Genomic DNA, 9,684 nt, shown 5'->3' on the forward strand with positions numbered 1-9,684 from the left:
ACAAACCTACTTTTCTAACTACCATATTTAACTAACTCACAACTCGTGACCCTCTCAAGAGTCCAGACACTGATGGCCAATCCAAGGTGGGTTGGATTGGCCATCAGGCTCAAACAATCCTCACCTGAATCCAATCAAGCACTCACCCCGGGAAACAATTCTCCAGACATATTCCACATGGGAAAACAAGGAGCAGAAATAGAAATTGTTTTCTCTTTCTTCTCTCTGTGCTCCTCTATGAAAAAAACCTGAGAGAGAGAAGAATGTTCCTACCACACGTCCTCTCACGTGACTACATGTAACTACTGTTGAGTCATTCATAATTTTCCCCCCTGATTTATTTGAGCTCTTTCTTACAACAGTAGCTAAAAAAGTGTTGTATATTAAATAGGGGAGAGGCAGATATTCAGTGCTATTGTCAGCTCTTAATATCAGGTAGAAAAGTGCTTCTCTAATTGCTAATTACTATTCATGGCAATGTATTCATGGATTGCCATTCTGGATGTGCTTAATCTTAGCATGTTAAAACCACTATTTTGCAGACTGATCGTATTGCACTTTAATTTTATTATTTGTGCTCTACTCTTACTTACAAATCTTACCTATGACCAAAACCTGTCAGCTAATAGTAAAGGTCTTCTATTCTAAATAACTGTCATTGCCCTCATAAACAGATCAAACAAACCCATCCAAAAACCTAAATCCAAGCTGATTTTTCTTGCCTTGAAAACAAAGGCTCACTTGTCAGAATTGTCTATTATCTCAGGATTTTTGCAGAATGTGCATGGATTCCTGTCCTTCAGCATAGTGCATCCTTTGTTTGACTTGCTTTCAGCTTTTCGATGTAGGCAATTTTATTCTTTTCTCTCCTAAGAAAGATAGTTTGATTTTTCACCACTTCTTTTCCAGAGAATGAAATACTCATCTTTAAAAAGTTTTCCTTGAATAATAATCTGTAGCATATTAACTGTTAATTTGTTGGAAGTTTTGCAGCTTTTGATAGATTGTTGGAGATCATCTGAACTCTGAAAGTCTATAAAAATTTATAAAAGTCTATAAAAGTTCAATTACTGTTTTTCTTCCCACTGGTACTTCTAGACACAGAATGCCTTCAAGTAGATCAGTTTTCCACTGAAGTTTACTTGCATGAAGGAGCATATGTGCAAATATCCATCCTCACAGAAATTCCCCAGCACATCTGTAATCTCACCTGTTGCACTTAAAATTTGCCTGAGAATCCCTTTCTTTTCTTGCTCTCACTTTCTTCAAATAGTTCATGTGTATATTTGCAAAAATAATTTGCATCGGTGTTTTATTCAGCATGGTGGTCACAGCTTCCTTGTATCAAAATTCTTCAATTTTCTTCATTAGAGCAAGAGGATTTTTTTCATAGCTTGAATTTCACCTACGTTTTATGGTTAGGTTTGCAGTGCCTTCTTTTCTTGACTACTGGCTGATACTGCCAAAAAAAAAAAAAATGCCACACAAAAAAAAAAAAACAAAACAAAAAAAAAACCACCCAAAAAACCCCCAAACACAAAGCCTTGTGAGTACAGGTTGAATAAAACCCAAAATATGTAGGAATAACCAGCTGGAGTGAAAATAAAATTGGCCGTCCATTCTTAAAAAACAATCAGTAGAAAGAATACAGGTAAACTTTGCACAGGAATTCAGCATGCAGATATTTCTATCACTGCTTCATGCTAGTGCCCATTTTCTTCTGCTGTTCCCTAAGTGAGAGATGCCTGAGGAGCAATCAGAGAAGTTTTTGGAAGTTTCCATGCATGTAAGAAAGGAGAAAATTACAGGTGTACACTTCTTACAAAAGCATGGCCAGGAATATTTCTGTGGCAGCTGAAAATTCCTGATCTGGTTGCACTACCTGGCTAAAGCTGCTGTAGCCATATTATCACCTGTATCAGTTACAGTCTGGGCTGTTCTGGGAGTTCTCCCATCTTCACAGTCAGTCAGATGAAAAGATTAATTTTCCCTCTGGGAAACAGGGTTTAGTCCATATAAGAATTAACAGTACCAAGGATGGACAGCACATTGTTACACGCAGAAACCACAGTCACCAGAAGGACTTTCTGTTTCATTTACTGATCTGAACCACAGGAATTCTTTCATTATTTCTTTCTATTCATACAGGTACAATCCTGAGCCATCCTAAGCTAAGAAAATTAACCTGTGGGGAAACAAAAAAATGCAAGTTAAAACTTTCTAAATTTTAGCTGATGAAAATGAGCTTCAGACCTGAGGTTGTGATTTATGTCAATTAAAAGTAACTCCTCAATATCAGAAGATATTCCACTTGGGCTACTTAAGGAGTAAAACAGGGGTAAAAAACATGCTAATGGTCCATGCCATGACTGGGGATTATGGCTCTTATTGTGGGAGAAATAAGCAAATAATAATAATTTAGCAAGTTTCTCTGTCCTCCATCTCTTACTTGAAATTAGAAGAAACAAATATTCTAGTGCAATCATTTATCTTCTTCCTTTCACAGAGGTAGCTTGGAGCTGCCTCTTGCCACTCAACTTTTTTACTCTCTTGGACTTTAAATTGGTTTCTTGTGAGTGAACCAAAGATTGCACTGACCTAAATGTCACTTGAATTAATGTATTCTTGTTCCAGTCTTTATTTATTCTCTTGGAGCCACTTTGACCTTAAATTACCTTCTATTTCAAGGCTGGAAGACAAGGTCACAGACATGCAAAGAATTAAAAGTATGGGATGCTCCAAGTTTGCATTCAGTATTTTGAGAGAAACTATTTTGAGCACAGTTATCCCTGAGTTTGTGGAATAAAGTAACTCTGATGCAACTAATTGCTATTATTATTCCATGAACCCACTTGCTTCAGAAAAAGAGAGGGGGTGATGATCCAGGAACAGCGAGTTAATTAGAGCTGAAAAACTCCTTGGCCACTCTCTGCTGATGATTTTTATCTCATTTTCCTGGTTAACATTCCTTTCCCTTTGCAGAGACCACAACCACCCCCAGCCCAACTGTGTGGCTGCACAGGCTCCACGCAGAACACTTGGGCTGTCAGCTGCTCCTGAGTGATGTATTGCACCAGCTCAGGACTGGGAGAACCTTGGCTCTCCTGGCCTGGCTGGGAATTGCCAACAAGAAAAGCAAAATAGTGGTGTCCTCTATCCAGAAATATTCCTTAGGGAGAATAAGCACCATGATTAAAACTCACTTTCTCTGAGAATAACCAAGCTGTTCCATTCTGCTGGTTACATGGTCATGGCAATTTGCCTGGAAAACGAAGGCTAGATGCACTATTCTAGCAGAAGCAGAGCATTTCTAAGAAGTGGAGTCTGATATTTTGTGGTATCCATTTAATTCTAGTAGTTTTCTGTGTACTCTGCTTTTTTGAAGTGCATTGCTCCTTCTTGCCTTGTTCTTGTAGCAGAGCAGTATGGAGGGTTTTAAACATGATGGGGAAATCTTTGTGTATGAACTAGTTCTCAGTCACTCCTGGATATGCCAGTGAGTGGAAAATTAGGGAAACTGGAAGCAGGAAAGGGTGTATAACATGGGATGGCCATGGTGGGGGTTAAATTAATGTAATCAATTGCTGTGGTACAGAAGATCAGAGAGCTCTGAACAGACAATGAACAATACTCAGATAAGTTTGAGAAAATAACAGAAGAAAGTAAGACCAGACTTCTCAAGAAAGACCAACTCCATCAGAATGCAAAAAAAAAATCTTGATGTTTGGGATTTTGGCAGCAGCAAATAAAATCCTCTTGCATGATTTTCATAAACAGAAGCAGCAATGTGTAAACTTCAGAAGGACAAAACAATGCAGGGGGAAAATTGTTTCCATTTGGTTTCTGTATTTCATATTTCTATTTCATAGTTGTCCAATACGATGTGCAAAACATAAAATGATCCCTAAATCTGTATTTTAAATGCAGTCACCCTCCTCAAATTTAGTCATATAATGTCATGGTTCCTGCTCATTAAACTTCCAAATAGCAGTGTGTGCAGCTTCAGGAATGTGGAAATGTATTGTAATATTAAAGCAGGAACTGTTATTCCACAATTCTCTCATAGTTTACTTTTTTTTCTCTATTGTCCTTCTGTTAACCAGAGAATATATCCTTTTTTAAAGAGACTTTTAACAGCTGCTAGTAATTTCTTATGGCCCTTATTAAAGTAGAACATTAAATGGAAACTTTGAAGTGAAGAGATGCCCACTTTTATCTTAATATTTTGCTTCTTAGGTAAAACTTCTTAGGTAAGCTTTGAAAAATTACCAAAAATCAATTCAATCATTTGCATGTGGTGATAGAAGATTATTTGCATAATTGTTTGGAATGCAAAGTGCTGCAGTGCTGATAAATCTGGGTGCATTAGGAGAATTGTCTAGACTTATGTTGGTTTTTAATTTGCTGTGTACCTGAGGGTCAGAAGGAAGTTGAAGGAAATTGCTCCCTTTAAAAGTCCTGTTTCTTTAGAAGTTGGATGCTTCCAACATCTACCAGCCTCAGCTCTAAAGGAAAGTCTCTTATATAATGTGCAGCAAATCCCAAGCTTCATCTAAAAAGCTGTGGCTCATCAAACTCATGAGCACAGCATGCGGGGAAATATGATGTTGCAATGCACATTACATCAGTGCTGCAGAAACTGTATATTTGGTGCTGCTGCTGCTTCAAATTGCTGACTTGTGAATTTTTTTTTTTTTTCTGGACCAACTGAGTCATCAAATTCAGTGTATTTGGAGTTGCTTTATTTCCACAGCAATTCTGCTTTTAAGTGGTCGCAGTGAAAATACATCACAATATTTCCTGCATTCCTTAGTGAAAGTCATTGTTTCTAATTTTAGTTTTTGCTTTATGTACAGCTGTGACCCCTGGAAAAGGAGAAATCTTTGTTCATATCTGACAGCACTTGAGCCTAAAAGTTAACAAACACCCAGAGCACACTTGACTGCACTAAGTGCAATCTACAGGAGCAATTGCAGGGTCCTTTCCTGTCAGTTCTTCTAGGATGTAGGGTTTTGAAGGGAGAAAACCTCCTGCAACTGAGCAACACTGGGTCTGGTTTAATCTCCTTTCAAACTCCATCTTTGTTATCAAATGCTGCTTAAATACAGAGAGGAGGACTTGCAGCTCACTCTGTACCTCAAATCTGTTTGTAACACGAAGGATGAGGAGGGATGAGGTCACAGCATGGCTAAAGGAGCATCAGGGTCAGGTGCTGATGGCAGAGTTCCCACTTTCACGGAGCCACTTGCAGGTTCAGTCTGGTCCCACGTACTTGCTACATCTCCAGGCTTTTGGAGCCTAATCCAACCTTTCCTCTTGGACAGCAGGAGCTGGGGAAATGTAAAAGAATTGTGTATAACATCAAAAGAGGTCAGCAGAGGAAACAGGCCTAGCTTCTGGAAGTCCCTGCTGGTGCAGGCACAGAGCGTGGCAGCTTTTTTGGAGGAAAAAGGATCACTCTGGACAAAAGATCACAGAGGGAAGTGGAGAAACAGCTCATTGTTTCAAGAGTAATGCAGTAGAGCAGACAAGTCTGCCAATCTGCAGAGCTGAAACACCCCTGATCACTGAAGCATTTTTAGGCAGTTTTGTTGGTCTTTTTGTAAAGCATGTGTGCAAAGTAAATATGCAAAAAAATGTTTGTTTTGCCAAAATGAGAAAGCACTAAAGTTTAGTAGACACCAATCAAGTATTTTGAGAATATTCAGAAGTAATTGCAACCTCAGAAATCACTAAGTTTAGTAAGAGTAACACTAGATACCAACGTGAGGGGAAAAAGACTGTACATTCACTTGGCAAAAGATGGGAACATATTTGCAAAGATGGTTTAAAAGCTTCTGGCATAGAGCAGAGCATGGGCTCAGAACAAATATATTCCATACATCACTGGAGCCTAACTCACAGGCTGGCAAGTGTCCTGCAGACTTGAGTTGGAGTTTTGTTTTTTTGCTTGGATATTACCTGTTTTCATACAGTTGTCTCCCTGCTTTTGAGCATTTCCTGGTTTGGATGATCTCAGCCTGACTTCTCTCTTCCTGTTGGACTATAAGTACACCCCAATTTTAAATGCCTTAAAATTTTAGGACAAGCCACAGAGCTCTTCCTATTTAGCAAACAGGCTTAGAGGCTGAGAGCCTGGTGAGTGAAGGATATTCAGAGAGAAGAAATAGCCTTCACATTTTATTTCTTTATATGAAATGAGTCTGAATTCTTGTCTATTTGAAATCTGTAATATTTTAGATGGAAAATGCTCAGCTTAACCACGGTGGCTATCACTAGAAAAAAATTAGGTAACAAGCGATGTGTTATATGTAATTAGTGGAAATTAAAGGCCAGGTGCAGTAATTGATGTCTTTGCTTTTGTGGTGTTGATGTTGCTGTTCTGGCTGCTGTCTGTTGCAGAGCAGTGGCCTGGGAGTGTGACAAAGAGACAGAGGGTGAGAGGTACCTGGGAAGAAAGGGTGGGGGCAGTTTCTGCCCCAAAATGGGGCGCCCATGTGTGGGCCAAGCCACTTGTCATTGCTGAAGTGAGGAAACAAAGCTCCCCAAGAGGGACAGCAGGGACTGTGGGGTGACTTGTCTTGCTCCAGTTCTCCCAGCTCCCAGGAGGTTCAAGAAGGGCCAACAGTGACCTTCAGTTTCTCATCGCTTACCACCTTCTGTGTTTTCTCTGCGAAGTACCAGCAAGGTTTGGGTCAGGAAGATGTGGGAAAAGAGCTGTGGACAGAATTCCTTTAGTGGGAGCTAGATGGCACCGTGGAATAATGCTCCAGCCCTTTACCTGGGTGCTCTGGGGCGCGGCCAGGTAGCCACTCGGCAATTAGAGTGCTGTGGGGGTATAAATCCACAGCGATGGGAATATCTATGTCCTGGTGTCCTCCTGAGTGCCCAGCCTCTGCTGGACATCAGCAAGGAGGCGAAGCTGGAATTGTGCTGCTGCTCATGGAGTCAGAATCCTTGGTGGGCACTGGGAGCTGCCATGTGCTGGCTCCAATGGTGGCTGGGACAGAAGAAATCCTGCACTTGCATTAATACATCCAGGTGGAGAGAAGCACAGCTACTGGTGCTACCAAAAAAGTTGTTCTTTAAAAAATATTTTTATCTTTTTTTTTTTTTTTAAGATATTATATATTAAATAAACCAAAAGCAAGGAATCTACAACACATACATAACTCCTCTTGCAACGCTGAGATGTATCTCCAATTTTTCAGGCTATTTCTCTAGTGGTGTTAAAGGATACTCGCCTGGAATCACCCAAACTTTCCACTAAACTACTTTTAAAAGAAAAAACAAACAAAAAAAAAAACCAAACAAAAAAAAGAAAGCACACAATAGAATAAAGTGGAAAGCACATCTCTGTGCACAAAAGTCAGCACACTGCCGGGTATAGGATTTGTATTCAGACAAAGTTTTGCTCTTTCTTTTTGTGAGGGGAAAAGAGAGTCTTACTCAAAAGCAAATTACTTATAAAACAATGCAAAGAGAGTGGGAAAGACCCCTTTATTGTGAAAAACTGAAAATTCAAAGAGCAGCACCATGTGAGAACCTGAACAGCAGTCAGCAATGGGAACAGCCATGGGACAATCTGGAGGATGATCAGTGGAGGCTGGAAAATGTTTAATGGGGGCTCGATACCCAGTTCAAGCAAATCCACTGAATTGTTCTGTGCCTCCTGTGAAGCAAACTGAGTGATAACCAACTTCAAACTCTCCAGCCCCAGCCCTTCATCACTGTCATTGGCCCCAGCTGCTAGCAGAAGGATGGATGAATATCTGGCCCAGGAAATGGGTCATCTGTTGGCCTCTAGGAAGGCTGGAACACCGTGACACTGTCACCAGTCTCAGCAGTGCTCAGAGCTGTGTGGGGTGTCCAGACCAGAGGGGTTGTCTGCCTTCCTCTGTGGGGTATCTTGGTACCATTTGTGACATGAAGTGTCACTGGTGGCAGACACAGGTCCCACCATCCCTGGGGAGAGGAGGCTGTGCCCTGGCCCTGCTGGGCCCCTTCCCACCCTTTGTCTTCTGCCCATTTAAAATGCTCAGCACTAAGCAAAGAGGGGCTGCCCTCCACCCTCTGCTGCCCTGACATGAATAACTGCTTTCAACCTTATGAAACAAAACTAACAAAACCCTCCCCCCCTGCCAAAAATAAAAGCCAAACCAAAAATAAAACCCACAAAAAAATCAAAAGACAAAAAAAGAAACCCACAGGAAAAAAAGAGTAGGACTTAGACAAAATACCTTGGGGAGACGCTCCCAAGTTTTGTTCCAGAAAAGATTGGAGGTGCGTGTGTCTCTGAGTCTCCTCGCTGACTGTATGAGGGGACAGACATTCACAAACATTCTTAAAGCTTTACTTCTTATTCCTATTTTTTTCCTGATATTTGCTGTTTTATGCTCTCTGGCAACCAGCAGAGCTCCACCGATGCTGACTTGCAGGGCCCACAGAGATACTAAGGAAATATTTTTCCTAGCAACAAGCGGTGCACAAACCATGGAGAGTTGCTTCCCTGCTCATATTTCCCTTTGGTTTTTTTGGTCATCTGGTGCTGAGATAAGAGCTGCACGGTGAAACTTGCAACTGGCTTCTGTTTTCTGAGGCAGTCTGGAATGGAGGAATGCGTGGAAGCGTTTTGTCTGCAGAGCCATGGGGCTGAGTAGGAATGCTGCCCACCATGCCCAGCTGTGTCAATCCCTGGCTGCTCAGCCCTGGCTGATCCTGAGGGACCCTCAGGTGGCTCTCCAGTACCCTCAGGTGTCTTTCCAGCCAGGAAAGAGGTGCATGGCATCACCCTGAGGTGGCATCTACATCTAGGCTATGTGGGGTAGGTCTTTTGGGAGCGCTGCTGCTGCTTGAGGTACCTATTCCCAGAGAATCCTTCACAGGTGAGGCTCTTGGACATTGCTCTAATAAGAATGTAACCATTAATGAGGGATTATGGGAGCATGCCCAGCTGCCAGGGCAGTGAGGATCCTTCCCAAGTGGATGTGGTACTTGAGTTCCTGAACAAGCAGGAGAAACATGGGCACTAGTCCCTTTCCCTTTATGTCTGTGGAAAGCTGAGGGGGAAACTAGGGATATTGCTTCATCCCTAGGGAAGGATTTTCTATTTATTCTCTGCTGGTGAGGCAGGGATAAGGTGTTAACATTATTTTACCAAAAATGTAATTTTCAGGTATTTAATTATTAGCCATGTGGGGGCAATGACTGGTCCTTGTGTCTGCTTTTGAGTAACCCCCCCATCTTCCCTGTCCTTGCTCAGCCATCCTGAAATAGCATCCACAGCTGGGAGGGCAGCAGGGCTTTGTCAACACCAGCAAATCTCTGTTCCTGCCTCTGCAGCAGGAGGTGCTGAGGTCAGCTGCTGAAGACAACATGTCCAAGACCAGGACTGCCACCAGTGAGGAGCACGGAGAGTCAGGAAGCAGTTTGAAATTACACAAATTAGTGGGTAGAGTTGAAAGCATTCTCAAGACAGAGCCAGCCTCTGAATTTAGGGCCAGCCTCACACCTACAGGGTGACTATTTTGTGAGTAACTTCAGCAGGGTTAGGATGGAGTCCAGGAGGTTCTTACTCATCCCTTGATGGGTTACTGACAAGAACAATATCTGCAGAACATGGTTCTGTGTCATCAGTGTGTTTCCTGAATATGTTCTCTAGCATTTTAGAAGAATTTACCCCCT

At 41.7% G+C, this 9,684-nt stretch overlaps 1 long non-coding RNA gene across 1 annotated transcript; it reads right to left on the minus strand.

Moving 5' to 3' along the window:
- Window positions 1–1,270: 1,270 nt before the first annotated feature.
- Window positions 1,271–9,251, minus strand: LOC140684237 (uncharacterized). The gene is made up of 3 exons (XR_012056204.1): window positions 8,241–9,251; window positions 5,137–5,330; window positions 1,271–2,185 (listed from the first exon to the last, which is right to left on the minus strand). It is a non-coding gene; the product is annotated as an uncharacterized lncRNA (long non-coding RNA).
- Window positions 9,252–9,684: the final 433 nt, after the last annotated feature.

This window comes from Taeniopygia guttata, chromosome 5 (genome assembly GCF_048771995.1).
Source record: "Taeniopygia guttata chromosome 5, bTaeGut7.mat, whole genome shotgun sequence".
Classification (NCBI taxonomy): domain Eukaryota; kingdom Metazoa; phylum Chordata; class Aves; order Passeriformes; family Estrildidae; genus Taeniopygia; species Taeniopygia guttata.